The sequence below is a fragment of the Entelurus aequoreus genome, linkage group LG11, assembly GCF_033978785.1.
Source record: "Entelurus aequoreus isolate RoL-2023_Sb linkage group LG11, RoL_Eaeq_v1.1, whole genome shotgun sequence".
Taxonomy (NCBI): domain Eukaryota; kingdom Metazoa; phylum Chordata; class Actinopteri; order Syngnathiformes; family Syngnathidae; genus Entelurus; species Entelurus aequoreus.
Window position 1 is genome coordinate 26,837,994 of NC_084741.1, and position 20,075 is coordinate 26,858,068.

Here is a 20,075-nt window from a genome sequence, read left to right on the forward strand (position 1 = left end):
CTTTATTGACTCTGTATTAAATATTGTTAAACTACACAGATAAGCCATGCAGCAGGTAAAACACACATTGTTAAAGATAAAACACAAATATTAGGAATTTGTTACCAAATTCAGTTAATTCTGTTGTAATGCAGTAGTTTTTCCAATAGATGGCACTGTTGTACTGTTTATCATTTTCATTCCACTTTGTATGCACTTGCTCTCTGTGTGTTTGCCAGTTAATAAAAACTCTGCCGAAGAACAGGTTATGGGCCCAGATCGTCGCTAAAATGTTGTTGTGCACGGACTTTGTGTGAAGATAAACGGTATTGTGGGAAATCACAATGGAGGATAAGATGTTTATTGACAGACTGAGCGGACCAGAGAATTGGGCAACATGGAAGTTTCAGATGGAACACTTGCTAAAGGCTAAAGGACTATGGGGCATGCTAACGGAGACCCTAGCCGCAGATGCTAACGCAGCAGCACAGGTGGAATTCACAAGACGGAGAGAGAAAGCGTTCTCTATGTTAGTGCTAAATGTAAGTACACCCCAGTTGTACCTGATAACAAACTGTCAAACTCCCAAAGAGGCGTGGACCACGCTGAAAGCCCATTTTGAGAGGGATACTTTGGCTAATAAACTGTTTCTGAAGAAAATATATTTCAGATGTGAAATGAAAGAAGGAGAGGCTTTAACTGATCATTCAAAACAAATGAAGGAGCTAACTGATCAGCTATCGGCAATTGGATCTGTAATTGAGGAGGAAGACCAAATTGTAACACTGTTGGGTAGCTTGCCACCAAGTTATGCTACAATTGTCACTGCACTAGAAACAAAGATTGACAGCCTGACACTGAAGTTTGTTCAGCAAGCATTAATAAATGAAGAGCAAAAGCGAGTGAATGCTAATGATTCCAGTGGTGCTACGTCAGGTGGTGCATCCGCCATGTCATCACAATTTCGGGGAAATGTGCAGGATAGCTCCAAGACAGTGGGAGCAGCAGACAAAAGCAAATGGAGATGTTACAAATGTGGTAGAGAAGGCCATATCAAGCGCGAATGTCCAACCTTGAAAAACAAACCAAAAAAGAAAATTTACAAGGCCAAGCACATGATGTGTGAGGATGAAGAAGATTCCTCTGAAAGTGCCTTTGTGATCAGGGATGCAAACAGTGACAGACCACAACAGGCTGAGTGGTTCATTGATTCTGGAGCATCAAAACACATGACGTGTGATAAAGACATTATTAAAGAATACCAGCAGTTCACAAAATCACAGTCTGTGAAACTGGGTGACGGCAGGGTGGTTGACGCCCTAGGAATTGGAAATGTCAACCTGAAAATGACTTTTAAATTAAGTGATGTAAAAAATGTCACAATGTATGATGTGCTGTATGTTCCAAAGCTGTCTGGGAATTTATTCTCAGTGGGAGCTGCTACCAAGAAAGGGAATACAGTGCAGTTCAGAAAGTCTCGTTGCTACATACATGGAAAAAGTGGAACACTTCAAGGAATGGGAACACAAAGAGCTGATGGACTATATCAGCTGGATATTAAAGGAAGTGAAACTGTATGTCACAGTGCTTCTGTAGCGGCCAGCCTGTGGCACCAGCGCCTTGGTCACACTACCAAGCTTAAAGAACTCAAAGATCTGGTGGACGGAGTGAACTTTTCTGCAGAAAAAGAGATTCCCTTCTGTGAAGGATGTGTGGAAGGCAAGTTGGCTAAGAAGCCATTCAAGTCGATTGGAGGAATTTGTTCCAAACGCAAGATGCAGCTGATTCACAGTGATGTCTGTGGTCCCATGCAGACTGAATCTATAGGTGGAGCAAAATATTTTGTGACTTTCATTGATGATTACACAAGATGCTGCAAGGTATACTTCTTGAAACAGAAAAATGAGGTGTTAAGCAAATTCAAGTAATTTGAGAGAACATTCTCAAATGAGTCTGGTCTAAGCGTCACATGGCTGAGGACAGATAATGGTGGTGAGTACACATCAAAGGAGTTTCAAGAATATTTGAAGTCTCAAGGCATCCACCATGAAATGACTGAACCTCACTCACCACAACAAAATGGTGTTGCAGAAAGAAAAAACAGGACATTAGTTGAAGCAGCTAGAAGCATGCTGTCACATGCAAAGTTGCCAAAAATGTTCTGGGCAGAGGCGGTAGCCACCGCAGCTTACATACAGAACAGGCTGCCCACAGCGGTTCTGAAGGAAGAGACACCCTATGAGAAATGGTGTGGAAAGAAACCTGACATGAGTCACATGAAGGTGTTTGGCTGTATTGCTTATGCACATATCCCAGATGAAGAAAGAAGGAAACTGGACAAAAATGCTGTAAAGCTTCGTTTTGTGGGATATGCAAACAATGCCAAGGGATATCGCCTGTATGATGAAGAGAAGAGGAGGATTCTAATCCGTCGTGATGTCATCTTCGATGAATCAAACTTCAGCTGGAAGCAGGAAATTAAAGTATTCTGTTCAGAGAATGAGATAACCATACAAACAGATGAGAATGAAACACAACATGATAAAGTCACAGTTGACAGCACTGTCAGAACAAATGGAAGAATCAGAAAGGCTCCAAGGATGGGATGGGCTCTCGGGGAGGGTGGGGCCGTACTCTGGCTCCCGCACACACTGGGAGTCAAATGTATTGTACATGCAAATTCACATATACTCACACACATACATACAGACATACATAGGTACCTACGCTCCCACATACATATACAAATAAATACAGTACATATTTACACACTCAAAGTTCGTACATCCACACGCACATTCATTATACAAACATACTGTATACACATACTGTACATATACATTCACTGTAAAAACATACATATACACATACTGTACATATACACTCACTGTACAAACACACACGTACACATACTACACATATACATTCACTGTACAAACACACACATACATATACTGTACATATACATTCACTGTACAAACACACATATACACATTCTGTACATATACATTCACTGTTCAAACACACATACTGTATACACATACTGTACATATACATTCACTGTAAAAACATACATATACACATACTGTACATATACACTCACTGTACAAACACACACGTACACATACTACACATATACATTCACTGTACAAACACACACATATACTGTACATATACATTCACTGTACAAACACATATACACATTCTGTACATATACATTCACTGTTCAAACACACATACTGTATACACATACTGTACATATACATTCGCTGTACACACATATACACATACTGTACATATACATTCACTGTACAAGCACACATATACACATACTGTACATATACAAGTACATATGCACACATACACTCATGCACATAATCACGTTTCATCAAACATATATTAACGTTGTTGTCCTAGGGTAAACTGGGTATAACACATGGCACACTGACAAAGCTTATCCTATTGTTACTATAACAATCTACAAGGTTAATGTAGGTTGCTTCTCTTTCTTCCCCTCCATTTTTCTGCATTCTTTCGTATCTCAAGTTATCATTACGTATATGTATTGTTGCATTTGAACAATTGTATTGTCGATAATAAAGGTAAAGTATTGGTATTGTTTATTATCAATAGCACTATTTCTATTGGTATTCATATTGCTCCATTTTTAGTGTAATAATGCTTATTGTCATTTCTGTATTTTTATTTTTATTTTCGCTAACTGCTTATTTGCTATTACTTTTACCATCATATTTGTACATGTCGTATTTGCTGATGTTGCTCTGTTGTTGTTGTTGTGTTTGCTGTTGTTGTTTTTGTCTCTCTGTCTAATCCCCCTCTTGTCCCCACAATTCCCCCCTCTGTCTTCCTTTTTCTCTCTTTCTATCCCCTCCTGCTCCGGCCCGGCTGCACCAAATGATAATATAAATACATTTAATAAAGTCAAAATACAAGTAAGGCAACAAGAGAAGTATCCTACACTTTTCTTTTGTAAAGTAAATCTGAACAGCCGATATGGGCATCTACATTTGCTATATGATTTGCCCGAGAAGCTGGGCAGGACATTATTAAAAAAAAGAAAAAAAAAAAGAAAGGCTCCAAGGAGATTTGGATATGATGAGTTTGTTGATATAGTGACTGTTGATCATCATGCCAATATGTGTCATGTGACAGAGCCAATCACACTAAAAGAAGCATTGGTGAGTCCTAATGCAAAAGAATGGCAGGAGGCGGCTGACTTGGAATATGAGTCACTGCTTGAAAATGAGACGTGGGACTTGGTGAATTTACCAAGAGAAAGAAAGGCAGTAGGATCGAGATGGGTGTTTAGAGTCAAGCATCATAGTGATGGAAGAGTGGAGAGATACAAGTGCAGGCTCGTTGCCAAGGGCTACTCACAGTTGTATGGTGCTGACTATGATGAAACATTTTCACCTGTGGTACGTTTCAGCTCTATTCGTACATTATTTTCCTTTGCCATTCAAAACAATTTACATGTACACCAGATGGATGTTGTAACTGCATTCCTTAATGGGCACCTGGAAGAAGAAATCTACATGGAGCAGCCAGAGGGCTACATCAAACCAGGGCAGGAACACCTGGTATGCAAACTAAAAAAATCAATCTATGGACTGAAGCAGTCTCCTCGTTGCTGGAGCAAGGCTTTCACAGAGTTCATGATGGAAATCGGATTCAAGCAAAGCACATCAGACCCCTGTGTGTTCGTGAGATCAAGAAAAGAGCTTGAGATACTCGCAGTTTACGTCGATGATTTGATTGTGATAACAAAGTCAACTGAGAGCATGAACGAGCTCAAAGTGGCTCTCAAGGAGCGCTACAAGATGAAAGACATGGGAGAGCTGTCCTATATTCTGGGAATCTCTGTGATCCAAGATAAAGAGAAGAATCGTGTAATACTTCATCAGAAGCATTACATTGAAGTAATACTTCATAAACATGGAATGGATAATGCAAATCCTGTGGCAACTCCTGCTGATGCCAATGTCAAATTGAGAAAGAGCGATGGTGTCACTAAGCAAGTGGACCAGCATACCTATCAGTCAATGGTGGGAAGTCTACTGTATGCGGCAATGGCCACACGACCAGACATAGCTCAAGCAGTGAGTGCTGTGTCAAAGTTCAATGCAAATCCAGACGCTGCACATCTGACCGCTGTGAAGAAGATACTTCGATACTTGAAAGGGACAGTGAACTTTGCTCTCAAGTATGAGCAGTCAGACTCTGGAGCTTTGATTGGATTCTCAGATGCTGACTGGGCTGGAGATCAGGATGACCGACGCTCAACAACAGGCAACGTTTTTCTACTGAGTGGAGGAGCAGTGAGCTGGCTCAGCAAGAAACAAGCAACAGTTGCACTTTCAACAGCAGAAGCGGAGTACATCGCACTCAGTCAAGCCGCTCAAGAAGGAATCTGGCTAAAAAGATTACTGAGTGATCTTGGAGTGAAAACTATGTCCACAGTTATCCTGGAAGACAACCAAGGAGCCATCGCAATCGCGAAGAATCCTGTGAACCACTCCAGGACCAAACACATAGACATTCGCTATCACTACATCCGTGAATGTGTGCAGAATGGACAAATAGAACTGCAATATTGTCCAACAAATGACATGTAAGCGGATATATTTACCAAACCACTGCCTAGACAGAAGTTTGAATATCTCAGAGGTGAGATTGGACTTTTCCCTATTTAGATAAAGTAGTTAGTTGTGCTTGACAGGTGTACGCCGAACGCTGCCTGATCAAAGCAAGTTAAAAAAGAAAAAATGTGTGAAAGAGTTTCAGTAAAATTATTGTAAACAAACTAAAAGAGTTCCTGTGAAAACAATGTAAAAAACAAAAATATTTTGTTGTTGTTGTTTGACATATTATTGTAAAGGAGAGCATGGCTCTATAATATTATTTAAAGGGACTTTGTCATTGAAAAAAAACTAAGTGGGAGTATTGTAATGCAGTAGTTTTTCCAATAGATGGCACTGTTGTACTGTTTATCATTTTCATTCCACTTTGTATGCACTTGCTCTCTGTGTGTTTGCCAGTTAATTAAAAACTCTGCCGAAGAACAAATTCCCTAGCAATACTTTACTGTACCGCTAATATGCTAATAATTACAGCCAACATATATATTTAGGTACTTCCAGGGAGCTAGTTAACTACATTCTTACCTGTCGGTCTTTCAACTCCTTATGCAAGTCTGGATGCCTGTCCTTTTAAATGTTTAGCTAAAATGTATTGCCGCTTTTGGCGATGCATGTATTGAAGCACCGCTTGCAGAGCGGCGCCTCTGTGTTTATAGCTTCACTTTTGTTTTGTTTTGAAACCAAAATACATCCATATTGCTCTTTGTGCACCCTCTTTGTCAATTAGTACAACTGCTGCTTCTGCCATTCTTTCTCTTCTATTTCCACACACTGTTTCCGCCTGTATGAGCTGGGTGTGTTGACGCGGCTCCTATTACCAGCAGCGTCACCGCTGCGCGCAGCTTGTACATTTCCTTCTTTTTTTTTAATTAACCAGTACTTTTTAAACGCAGTATAGTACCGTTTGAACTTCATTAGTACCTCAGTACTTTGTTGGTACCGGTATACCGAACAACCCTAGTATGTGTGTATATATATTAGGGCTGCAACTAATGATTAATTTGATAATCGATTAATCTGTCGATTATTACTTCGATTAATCGATTAATAATCGAATAAAAGAGACAAACTACATTTCTATTCTTTCCAGTATTTTATTGGAGAAAAAACAGCATACTGGCACCATACTTATTTTGATTATTGTTTATCAGCTGTTTGTACATGTTGCAGTTCATAAATAAAGGTTTATAAAAAAAAATAAAAACAATTGCCTCTGCGCATGCGCATAGCATAGATCCAACAAATCAATGACTAAATTAATCGCCAACTATTTTTATAATCGATTTATTCGATTAGTTGTTGCAGCCCTAATATATATATATATATATATATATATATATTTATATGTATGTATATATGTATGTATGTATATATGTATGTATGTATATATGTATGTATGTATATATATATATGTATATATATATATATACATACACACACACATAAATATATGGATGTATATTTATATGTATACATCAATCAATCAATCAATGTTTATTTATATAGCCCTAAATCACAAGTGTCTCAAAGGGCTGTACAAGCCACAACGACATCCTCGGTACAGAGCCCACATACATATATATATATATATATATATATATATATATATATATATATATATATATATATATATATATATATATATATATATATATATATATATATATATATATAATAATAATAATGGATTAGATTTTATATCGCACTTTTCTATTATCAGATACTCAAAGCGCTCACAGAGAAGTGAAAACCCATCATTCATTCACACCTGGTGGTGGTAAGCTACATTTGTAGCCACAGCTGCCCTGGGGTAGACTGACGGAAGCAAGGCTGCCAGTTTGCGCCTATGGCCCCTCCAACCACCACCTATCATTCACTCATCATTCATTCACCAGTGTGAGCGGCACCGGGGGCAAGGGTGAAGTGTCCTGCCCAAGGACACAACGGCAGCAATTTGGATGTCAAGAGGCGGGGAGCGAACCTGCAACCCTCAGGTTTCTGGCATGGCCGCTCTACCCACTACACCATACCGCCCCTATATATGTATGTGTATATATATGTATACATATATATGTATGTGTATATATATGTATACATATATATGTATGTATATTTATGTATACATATATATGTATGTATATTTATACATACATATATCGATATATCGATACACGCGATATATTGCGGGTTTGCGCTTTCCGGAACGGACTCGCAAAACGGACCCGTATCGGCGTCCACTTGCTCTCAGGAACGTATACACCACGGAGGCGGGTCACGGACCCGCCGTGGCGGCGAGCTGGATCGTGTGTGCGCCGCGGAGTCCGTTGCTGGTCCGCGGACCAGCAACGGACTCCATAAATATCCATAACCCAACTTTGGGAAGTTAACATTGTTTTCTTATTATATTTGTACTAGCATTCTAAGTTTGTATTCGTGTAGGCCAGGGGTGTCCAAAGTGCGGCCCGGGGGCCATTTGCGGCCTGCAGGTCATTTTTTAACTGCCCCACGGCACATTTTAAAAAAATACGATTGAAATAAATAAAAAACATTAAAAGTGGTATTTAAAGAGCAAACAGGTGAAATGTAACAAGAAAATGTAGCAATGTTTACTCTAATCACACAAAGCTGCCATGTAGGCTGTTTCTTTCTTTAAAAAATAATAATGAATCAAAATCAATGTCATTATGAATTATTGACCTATTCAAGGCTCAATAAAGAAAGTCGACAAACATCAGTTGAAGCGTTACGTTAATCTGACCAAGAGAATACGTTTGGGAGCAGCTACAAGTATGATGGTTGCTACGATTTTTAAGGCTGCCCCCACTATTGACTTTGAACGTATGTTATATTACTTTGAATTATATACTTACTGAAAAGCAAGGTCTTTGTTGCCATCCTGCTAAAGGCCTTTTTGTTGTTGACGCCCTTCCAATTGATCTGATGTGAAACGTCATCTGTGAACATCCTGCCCAGGATGTTCCAGGTCACCCGCTTCACATCCTGGCCTCCAATGGTGGCCAAAGAAGAAATCTAAAAGGCAAAGACATCTCTTTAAACAAACAGGTAAACATTTTTAAGCTTAAGTTGCATTTAAAATGTTTTTGTTCCTGTTGAAAGCGTCCAGAAATGTAAAAAAACAGAACCTGTTCTCTTGGCTCATGGACCTATGCTACCTTTACACACGATGTCAAACCAGGCCGATTGTGGCTCACTGACATAATCTTACCACTGGGAAAAGGCGGTTCAGGAATTGTCAGGGCTGATTCAATAGGATATTTGCATAATCATGGACAATCAATAAACCTAATGGCACCATTAATATTAAGCAAGAAACCTCACCACTCTTTGTCGAGCTGTGCCATTTGATGGTTCATTCAAAAATGCCTCCAACTGTTCCAGTGGAAACTGGATATTGGCCGGCATTTCAACTTCTGGTTAATGGTCAATCTGCTGGTTAAGAAGTTTACCTTTGCCATCAGTTGGTCTTGGGTGTGCTTCATATTTTCCAGCAGGCTAAGGATCTGGACCTCAGCCGCTGTTGACAAACAGCAGAATAAAATTAACATGTTTCAGTGTTTATCCTCATTACTCATAATCCTGACAATAGCTATTGACCTTAGTTAATGACAAAAGTTATTGACAAAGTTTGAAGAAAATATGTGATTGCTTGTGAATTTGAATTTTTTCCAAAATTTGTGGCACAGAATGACCATCCGGTATTTGTCAGTTATTGCTCACCAGAGCAGGAAATCAATCAATCAATCAATCAATGTTTATTTATATAGCCCTAAATCACAAGTGTCTCAAAGGGCTGTACAAGCCACAGCGACATCCTCGGTACAGAGCCCACATACGGGCAAGGAAAACTCACCCCGGCCATTCTTCCTCCTCGCCATGTTGGCCTGTAGGCCAGGCTGGATCCAGGCTCCTGTGTCTGCCACATGTTCAGGGCTGGTGCGGGGGGTGGAGGGAGTCGAGGAGGGACTGCCGTTCCTAGTGAGGTGGGCATTGTGAGAGAGTCATCAGTTAACCATGACTGATAATACCCAAGGGGCCTATCTATTCACTAATATTTCAGAGATCAGTCCCTACCTTGTGTAACTCTCTGCATGTTTAATGCAGGTGCTGGTGAAGGCATATGAATGCGTCCTTCCCCATGGTGAGGTGCTAAGGAAGATAAATTGGTTTTAAATGGTTGTGATCTGTTAACCATGGTTACTGGATGCTGAGATATTATTTCGGAGATCAGTCTTTACCTAGGAAGTTATCTCCAGTTGAGGAGTTGAGTTGACGAGTACTCATGACTCTTGCTGGCACTCGGTGAGACGGTGGAGCTGGGAGAAGATATACAAGGAGAGGGGAATATCTTTAGCACTAAGGATGTTAACCATATATTTAATATTAATGTGGTGGTTTCGTTTTCGATGTTAAGAGATTATTCCTTACTCTGCCTGTGCAATTGGCTTGCCGACCCCAGAGATGCGAGGTCACTATTTCCCGGGTCTTCTTCGCTATCATCCGAGTCCCCGAGATGATGGCTATTCCTGTCATGTCTCTCTGAATCTGATGAAGCCTTTTTTGAACGTCTACACGTGTCCTTCGTCTTAAGGTTGATAAAGAGACAGGCACAGTCTTTCTATTCATGTTTGCGCTAAAAGACAAGAAAATACAGTAAAGTTTATCATTGATTACTGTTTCTAATGTTATATTTAAATAAATACATTGTTAAATGGTGGTGTCTTACTTGATTAAGCGAACGCAGCAGGAGCAATTGTAGGCAAAAATCCAGGCAATTCAGGCAATAGATGATGCTGCAAAACACACAAAATAGAAGATGGGACCAAGTTCCATACAGTAGCATAAGAAATTATGAACAGGCGCAAAATACATTAGTTGTCTGAACTGACGTAAACAGTGATTAAAATAATTAATTTCTAATTCATTCATTTTAATTATAAAGATTGCAGATAGACATTATATATGTAACAGTCACTGTTCTGCTTTGTCTTTTATAGTGATGCACACACAGGAGTTGAGTCGTGGAGGATTTATTCACCTTTTCTTTTTATATAGATCAAGAAAAAGGATCCTTAATATGTGCAGCAATTTTTCCCACTCACATCACCTCATTTTATATTTTTTTCTACAATTAACTATGCCAAAAAAACTCATAACAGACATACCTTTTTTTTTTAATGGAAACAAAAACAACAGGGCATCACACACAGCTCCACTAAAGAATAAAGAAAGAAATAATACACACTCATATTAATACCACAGGGGTGTCCAAACTTTTTCCACTGAGGGCCGCACACTGAAAAATCAAAGCAAGCGGGGGCCATTTTGCTATTTTTTTGTTTTAAAAACCAATACAATATATGTATAAAAAAATATACATTTAGGCCTCCACTCAGGCTTGATCCCAGGGACCCCAAAGGGTTCTGGTAAAAAAAATATTAAAAATGTGTCATTATTCAGTATTATTATTTTTATTATTATTCAAGTTTTAAATCCCTAGATCAACATTAGGTCTATCTGTCAATATAACATTTTTAAAGATTTAAGTCTTATGCTCTTTTTGTCAAAGAAAACCCTGTTTTATGGAAATAAACAATATTTTCACCCAATAAAATTTTTAAGTGGAATATTTGAGATTATATAATAATTGGAGCCTTAAAAATGTCAATAACTCATAACACCATTGATTTTAATTCATTATTATTTTTTGAGCGATGACACTTAAAAACAAATCACACAAAAATTATTGGGGAACCAAAAGGGTCCTACTCATTAAAGTGTTGAAAAATAAAGTATACATTTTTTTTACTGTTTATTTTCAACACAATAATCTCGAGATCAACTTCAGATCTATCTGTCAATTATAAGTTTTATTGTTGTTTGTTTTTTGTTTGTTCGTTTTAGGCCCTTCTTTAAAAAAAAAAAAAAAACAGCTCAATTTTTAATATGGCAAACACAAAATATGCAACATTTTCCCAAAAAAATATCTCAAAGTGCAATATTTAATGTGACGTAATTGGAGCCTTGGATAGGTCAATAATTCATAATAACATTGATTTTGATTTATTATTTTTTAAAGAAAGAAACAGCCTGCATGGCAGCTTTGTGTTATTAGAGTAAACATTGCAACATGTTCTTGTTACATTTCTCCTGTTTGGTCTTTCATACCACTTTTTATGTTTTAAATTGTTTTCAATCATATTTTAAAATGGGCCGTGGGGCCGTTAGAAAAATGACCTGCGGGCCGCAAATGGCCCCTGGGCCGCACTTCGGACACCACTGCATTAAAGTGTTAAAAAAGAAATTATACATTTTTTTTACTGTTTACTTTTAACACAATAATCTCGAGATCAACTTCAGATCTATCTGTCAATTATAAGTTTTATTGTTGTTTAGGTTTTTTGTTTGTTCGTTTTAGGCCCTTCTTTAAAAAAAAAAAAAAAAAACAGCTCAATTTTTTATATGTCAAACACAAAATATGCAACAATTTCCCCAAAAAAATCTCAAAGTGCAATATTTAATGTGACGTACTTGGAGCCTTGGATAGGTCAATAATTCATAATAACATTGATTTTGATTCATTATTTTTTAAAGAAAGAAACAGCCTGCATGGCAGCTTTGTGTTATTAGAGTAAACATTGCAACATTTTCTTGTTACATTTCACCTGTTTGGTCTTTCATACCACTTTTTATGTTTTACATTTTTTTAATCGTATTTTAAAATGGGCCGTGGGGCCGTTAAAAAATGACCTGCGGGCCGCACTTTGGACACCCCTGTAAAATACCACATGCAGCGGCACACAAGATGTCCACACAGACACGGAGTTTTTGGCCCGTGCGCAAACTCACGAGACCAGGAAACACCGTAATAACTGCCGCTAGCATTAAGCTAGCGGCAGCATAGCATTAAACTAATCCACGTGGTTAGCTTAATGCTATCGGCAGCATTTAGCATATAAAAGTCTGAGGTTTTTACAACAATTTAACAACCATAATCCAGGAATTTAACCCGCATGCATACTTAACAACCTTGAGACCTCCGATTACAGGGGTTGGGGGGTGGGGCGGGATGGTTGGGGGCGGGGACGTGGTTGGGGCGGGGGCGTGGTTAAGAGGGGAGGAGTATATTTACAGCTAGAATTCACCAACTCGAGTATTTCATGTATATATATATATATATATATATATATACACTACCGTTCAAAAGTTTGGGGTCACCCAAACAATTTTGTGAAATAGCCTTCATTTCTAAGAACAAGAATAGACTGTCAAGTTTCAGATGAAAGTTCTCTTTTTCTGGCCATTTTGAGCGTTTAATTGACCCCACAAATATGATGCTCCAGAAACTCAATCTGCTCAAAGGAAGGTCAGTTTTGTAGCTTCTGTAACGAGCTAAACTGTTTTCAGATGTGTGAACATGATTGCACAAGGGTTTTCTAATCATCAATTAGCCTTCTGAGCCAATGAGCAAACACATTGTACCATTAGAACACTGGAGTGATAGTTGCTGGAAATGGGCCTCTATACACCTATGTAGGTATTGCACCAAAAACCAGACATTTGCAGCTAGAATAGTCATTTACCACATTAGCAATGTATAGAGTGTATTTCTTTAAAGTTAAGACTAGTTTAAAGTTATCTTCATTGAAAAGTACAGTGCTTTTCCTTCGAAAATAAGGACATTTCAATGTGACCCCAAACTTTTGAACGGTAGTGTATATGTATGAAATACTTGACTTTCAGTGAATTCTAGCTATATATATATATCTATCTATATATATATTTTTGTTATTTATTTATCTATTTATTTATTTTGTTATACATATAAATATAAGACATACTTGAATTTCAGTGTTCTGGAGGCTATCCAGTAGATGGCAGTATTGTCCTGTTTAAGAGTGTCACAACATTGCTGTTTATGGCAGACGAACTGCTTTACAGTAGACGAAAACGTGACTGCTGTTGTTGTGTGTTGTTACCGCGCTGGGAGGACGTTAATGACACTGCCTAACAGTAAACCCACATAAAAAACCAAGAACTCGCCCTCGATCATTCTACAGTTATAACGTGATTGGGCAGGCACGCTGTTTATATCGTGGGAAAGCGGACGTGAAAACAGACTGTCGCTGCTGTCCCCACAGGTCTGCATGGAGCTGGAGGGGGCGTGGCCTCCAGCTCCGGCTGAATTCCGGAAGATTTTCGGGAGAAAATTTCTTCCGGGAGGTTTTTGGGAGAGGCGCTGAATTCCGGGAGTCTCCTGGAAAATCCGGGAGGGTTGGCAAGTATGCCCGCATGTTTATCAACAAGTCACAGACAGTGTGCATTCTTATAGAATACTTTAAGAGCGACAACCAAAAAGTTTATAAAAAAATAAAAGGATCGAGAGACAACGTGACTTGCAGCTGCAGCGTCACATCAAGAAAAATATACAGCAAAGAAACTTTACTTAACTTAACTTTACTTAACGGCCATAGAAATTTCGGCAGAATATGTTATAACATATTCTGCTGAAATTGCTATTCCTTTTTAAATAAAATAGCCTTTTTTTACAGAATATAAAGTTTTACTTAGTCCTAATATCAAACAAAGTCATTACAATCATACAAAAATGATGATGGAAACACAAAGGCCGATCTTTACTGTGATTGTAGCAATAAATCAATAAATCTACTTACGTTCGTGTTCCAGCAAATTCCAGAAATGATCGATCTTGGCTCATGCGCATACACTTTATAGGCGCACGTCTGCGGATCAGACATTGGTCGGCTCAGTATCCGCGTAGGCGGAGCCTATACTCTAGGCGGCGCGCGCCGGTTTAGTTTGCCGCGTCTGCGTACGCGAATCAGACACGGGTCCGCTCAGGATCCGCTGTCTGACCGTACAATTTTCAGAGGCGGAGCGGATCCTCTAGGCGGAGCCAAAACGAATGTGACAGTAACGCGGCGGGGTGACTTGAAGGCGGATCTGTATAGGAGTCTTCTGCTGTGTGGGGTGGACCCCGACTTAAACAAGTTGAACAACTTATTGGGGTGTTACCATTTAGTGGTCAATTGTACGGAGTATGTACTGTACTGCGCAATCTACTAATAAAAGTCTCAATCAATCAATCAAAAAAAGCACTTTATATGTAGAAAAGTTTTGTTAAGAAACCATTCTGAGCCTTATTTTATTAGTTTTTATTTTATACAAGTTGACCACATTAACCCTGGCAATGGACCCTGTGTGTATATGTATGTTATGCCATTGTTTACAAATTTGGTAAATAAATTACCAAAAAATGTATATTTTGTTGTTTTCTTACTGTACCGAAAATGAACCGAACTGTGACCTCTAAACCGAGGTACGTACCGTACCGAAATTTTTGTGTACCGTTACACCCCTAATGTATATGTATTATTTTGGTTTATTATGTCAGAAAATGTAATGTCAAAATGACAGCAATTGTATGAATAGGGGCACAGCCGCACACTTCCTTGGTAGCAAAAATGGCGCCTGTTGTTTAGTTGGTCATACTCTCTTTATACATGACTCTAGCTCGTGGTACACATACCACAGTTTGAAAATCACTGCCCTAGGGGCCTGGACTCCCTGCTTACTCATTTTATGCACACAGTCAAAATCTTGGTTTTAAGTTTGAGTTTGAGTTTGAGTTTATTTCGAACATGCAAGCATACAACATGATACATCACAATTTCCAGTTTCTCTTTTCAACATGTTCGAAAAGGAGTAGGAAGAAGCAGAGCTTGACAAATTAACTCTGTTATTTATTCTATGTGTTTTTCATCTTAGACTGTTAAGCAACATCAAACCAGCTTTTATTGTTATTTTTTTAAATTTTATTTTCATCATGTTTACACTACTGCAATTCCCTTTATGTGGGAGTGAACGTTTACGTTAGTACAAATCGCTGCTCCTTGCCTTTTAACGATTACCAAAAGGTAAACTCATTACCATTTTAACATATCAATCGGTTCACTTTCAAATGTATTTTAAAATTGTATTGTTGGTTTTTAACTCTCCTAATGCATCATCACCTCAATATATTTTTGACCTCTTGAAAATCTACAGCCTCACGCATTCACTGGGGTTCGCTGATCAATTTCTTCTTTTCGTCCTAACGACTAGATTAAGATCCAGAAGGGATCACATTTTCTCTATCTTTGCTCAAAGCTTTGCAACATACCCCCTTTGGTGATCAGGATGTCCCTTTCTATAATTACTTCTCAATTACTTCTTAAAACCCATTTTACTCCTTGGCTTCTAAACCTGCAAGATAGTTGTATAATCTCTTCTTTTATTTAATATTTGTTTTTAAGTTGACTGGCTCTGTTATTGCTCCTATTGACGGTGTCTCGTTTTATCTTGCTTTTAATTATTAACTTGTCCTACTGCACAGCACATAAACATAAAAAGTAGAAGTTCAATTATTATTTACTAGTAGTAGCAACGGCTCAACTTTTTCTTTGTGCATTTAGCGGGCATTAATACATATTATATTATTATTATATAATACAAGTCCGCGTTTTTAGACATTAATTTTTGCGTCAAATCATCATTTCTGTGTTTTTTTGATGAAATATCAATAAAAAAAAAATTGTAAAAAATGTTTTAACGCTCTCCTCAGCCGCAGGTACTAGCTGTTCCTCTTGCCTAAACACTGCACCGAGTTGCAGGACAAGCTAATATGATTAGTAGCAAAGTAGACAGCCGTCAATGCTGTGGCTCTAATAGCGAATGGAGGCGACAACAAGTACCGTAAGCTAGCTAGATGGTTAGCTAACTAGAAAGCTTGTTTCAGTGCTCCAAAATAAATAGAAGAAATAAGCACCGAAACAAGCTCTCTAGTTAGCTAACCATCTAGCTATCTTACTTGTTGTTGCCTCCGTTCGCTCTCCGAGCCACAACGTTGACGGCTGTCCACTTTGCAGTTAATCATATCTGGATAATTATAATATTAACACTGTTATATCCGAACCAGTTGTAGTGCTAGAGCAGTGGTGCTCATTACGTCGATCGCGGAGGGTGTGTTAGTCGATCGCCAGCCAGGCATTAAAAAAATAGTCCTAAAAATGAGTGTGGAGGACTCTTGCTTCCGGGTGGGTTCTCAGGACCATCTAGGACAAACATCGCTTCGAGCAGGGTTGTGACTTTGTTTATTTTTCAATACGACAAGTCTTTTGTGCTTTTCAGCACTTGCCTCCCTCTGCTGCTCGTTCCGCCGTCTGCGTCAGCTTTTCAGCCGGCCGAGTCTTCTGCGTTTTGGTCTCCGTCTCCGCTCCTCCAGCACTCCTGCCTCTCCGCCTCCTTCCACCCCATCGTCCTCGGCTGCCGCCTTCTTAAACACCGCGAGGTGATCATCAGCTGATTGTGACCAGGTGCGCGATCCCCGCACCTGGTCAGGATTGCCTCGCCGTCCCCGCCTCCTCGCCGCGCAGCACGCCCCGCCGTCGGTCCTCCGGCCCCGCCTCCCCACAATGAGCGCTCATAAATCTTCACTATGACGTCACTTTCGTCACTTGATTGACATTCACGGCACCCGAGGGTCTTCTGAGATGACGCTGCATGCTGCCAGCTCATTATTAAGAAAAAATTACCGACAGGAAGGCGAGAAACACTTTTTATTTCAACAGACTATGGCGCCGTACCTGTCGTCAAAACTCCAAAGACCGACTGCACAGTTGCACAATAAAAGCTCTGCTTCATCCTGCCTGCGCTAACAAAATAAGAGTCTCAGAAAGCTGGCGTGCACAAGCTAGCAAGCTACGGAGTTTGCCGCCAATGTATTTCTTGTAAAGTGTATACAAAGGAGTACGGAAGCTGGACAAATAAGATGCCAAAAACCAACCACTTTCATGTGGTATAGGACAGAAAGGAGGACTTTTTTTCTCCTCCATTTGAAAATGCGGACGTTATCAGCACCACTGTCTGATTCCTATCGAAGCAAGTCATCAGAATCAGGTAATACACCAACTTATATTCTTGTCTTCATGAAAGAAAGGATTGTATATGTGTTAAACATGCTTGTATTATCATTAAACACCTTTAACTTATTAACAATATTAACTATATGTGTTAAACATGCTTGCATTATCTTTAAACACCTTTAACTTGTTAACAATATTAACTATGTGTTAAACATACTTGTATTATCTTTAAACTCCTTTAACTTGTTAACAATATTAACTATATGTGTTAAACATGCTTGTATTATCTTTAAACACCTTTAACTTATTAACAATATTAACGATATGTGTTAAACATGCTTGTATTATCATTAAACACCTTTAACTTGTTAACAATATTAACTATATGTGTTAAACATGCTTGTATTATCTTTAAACACCTTTAACTTATTAACAATATTAACTATATGTGTTAAACATGCTTGTATTATCATTAAACACCTTTAACTTGTTAACAATATTAACTATATGTGTTAAACATGCTTGTATTATCATTAAACACCTTTAACTTGTTAACAATATTAACTATATGTGTTAAACGTGCTTGCATTATCTTTAAACACCTTTAACTTGTTAACAATATTAACTATATGTATTAAACATTCTTGTATTATCATTAAACACCTTTAATTTATTAACTATATGTGTTAAACATGCTTGCATTATCATTAAACACCTTTAAATTGTTAACAAAAACATATATTTCATAAATAAGTAAATATAAATTATATATATGAATGAGGTAGATCCCCGCGACTTGATCAATTGAAAAGTAGCTCGCATGCAGAAAAAGTGTGAGCACCCCTGTGCTAGAGTATTTATTGGTAGCCAGTGAGCAGGTATATTTTCGACGTGACTGATTGTAAACAGAGGTCAAGTCATGGGAAGTATGTTACCCAAAGGGGCGTGGCTAAAGGATAGAGTTGCCAAATGAGAAATGTTCTTTGTTTGGATGTTATACACATTTTACATTACATTTTCAATGATAATGTCAGTAAAATTATCTACTAAGGAAAGTAAATATTCTTTGGTACATTACATGGAACATGTCTCCAAAAGGCAGCCAAAAGAGGTCGGTAGATGAGAATAAATCTAAAAGTAAAAAAAGTGTAGAAATGCACCCAATTGCAGAAAACGTCATCTTGATTTTCTAAATTTTCTTAGGGCGTTTGCATAGCAGCACTTCATGCTGATAGAACTGTTCCTCTTTTTTTCCTCAATGTTCCTCTTTTTTTCTCAAAGGGTGCCTACTTTCTTGCAATTGTTAGGGCTGTATATACAAAACCCATACAAGTGAAGTTGGCATGTTGTGTAAATCGTAAATAAAAACAGAATACAATGATTTGCAAATCTTTTTCAACCTATATTCAACTAAATACACTGCAAAGACAAGATACTTAACGTTCGAACTGGTAATCGTTGTTATTTTTTGCAAATATTAGCTCATTTGGAATTTGATGCCTGCAACATGTTTCAAAAAAGCTGGCACCAGTGGCAAAAAATGACTGAAAAAGTTTAGGCATGCTCATCAAAGACTTATTTGGAACATCCCACAGGTGAACAGGCTAATTGGGAACAGGTGGGTGCCATGATTCAGTATAAAAGCAGCTTCCATGAAATGCTCAGTCATTCACAAACAAGGATGCGGCGACGGTCATCACTTTGTGAACAAATGCATTAGCAAATTGTCGAACAGTTTAAGAACAACATTTCTCAACAAGCTATTACAAGGAATTTAGGGATTTCACCATCTACGGTCTGTAATATCATCAAAAGGTTCAGAGAATCTGGAGAAATCACTGCACGTAAGCGATAATATTACGGACCTACGATCCCTCAGGCGGTACTGCATCAAAAAGCGACATCAGTGTGTGAAGGATATCACCACATGGGCTCAGAAACACTTCAGAAAACCACTGTCAGTAAGTACAGTTTGTCGCTACATCTGTAAGTGCAAGTTAAAGCTCTACTATGCAAAGCGAAAGCCATTCATCAACAACACTCAGAAACGCAGCCGGCTCCGCTGGGCCTGAGTTTATCATAGATGGACTGATGCAAAGGGGAGAAGTTTTCTGTGGTCTGATGAGTCCACATTTCAAATTGTTTTTGGAAACTGTGGACGTCGTGTCCTCCGGACCAAAGAGGACTGTTCTCGGCCCAAAGTTCAAAAGCCAGCATCTATGATGGTATGAGGTGTATTAGTGCCCAAGGCATGGGTAATTTACACATCTGTGAAGGCACCATTCATGCTGAAAGGTACATACAGGTTTTGGAGCAACATATGTTGCCATCGAAGCAATGTTATCATGGATGCCCCTGCTTATTTCAGCAAGACAATGCCAAGCCACGTGTTACAACAGCGTGGCTTCATAGTAAAAGAGTGCGGGTACTAGACTGGCCTGCCTGTAGTCCAGACCTGTCTCCCATTGAAAATGTGTGGCGCAATATAAAGCCT

General features: G+C 38.6%; 1 protein-coding gene across 10 annotated transcripts in view; it reads left to right on the forward strand.

Moving 5' to 3' along the window:
- Positions 1–20,075, forward strand: part of LOC133659919 (ATP-dependent translocase ABCB1-like) — a 99,415-nt gene that overhangs the window by 11,427 nt on the left and 67,913 nt on the right. The window contains exon 2 of one of the 10 annotated variants that reach the window (XM_062062788.1): positions 8,545–8,702. The exons of the other annotated variants lie outside the window; for them this stretch is intronic. The gene's annotated coding sequence lies outside the window, so the exon portion shown is untranslated. The remainder of the gene's footprint in view (positions 1–8,544; positions 8,703–20,075) is intronic. 10 annotated transcript variants of the gene reach the window in all.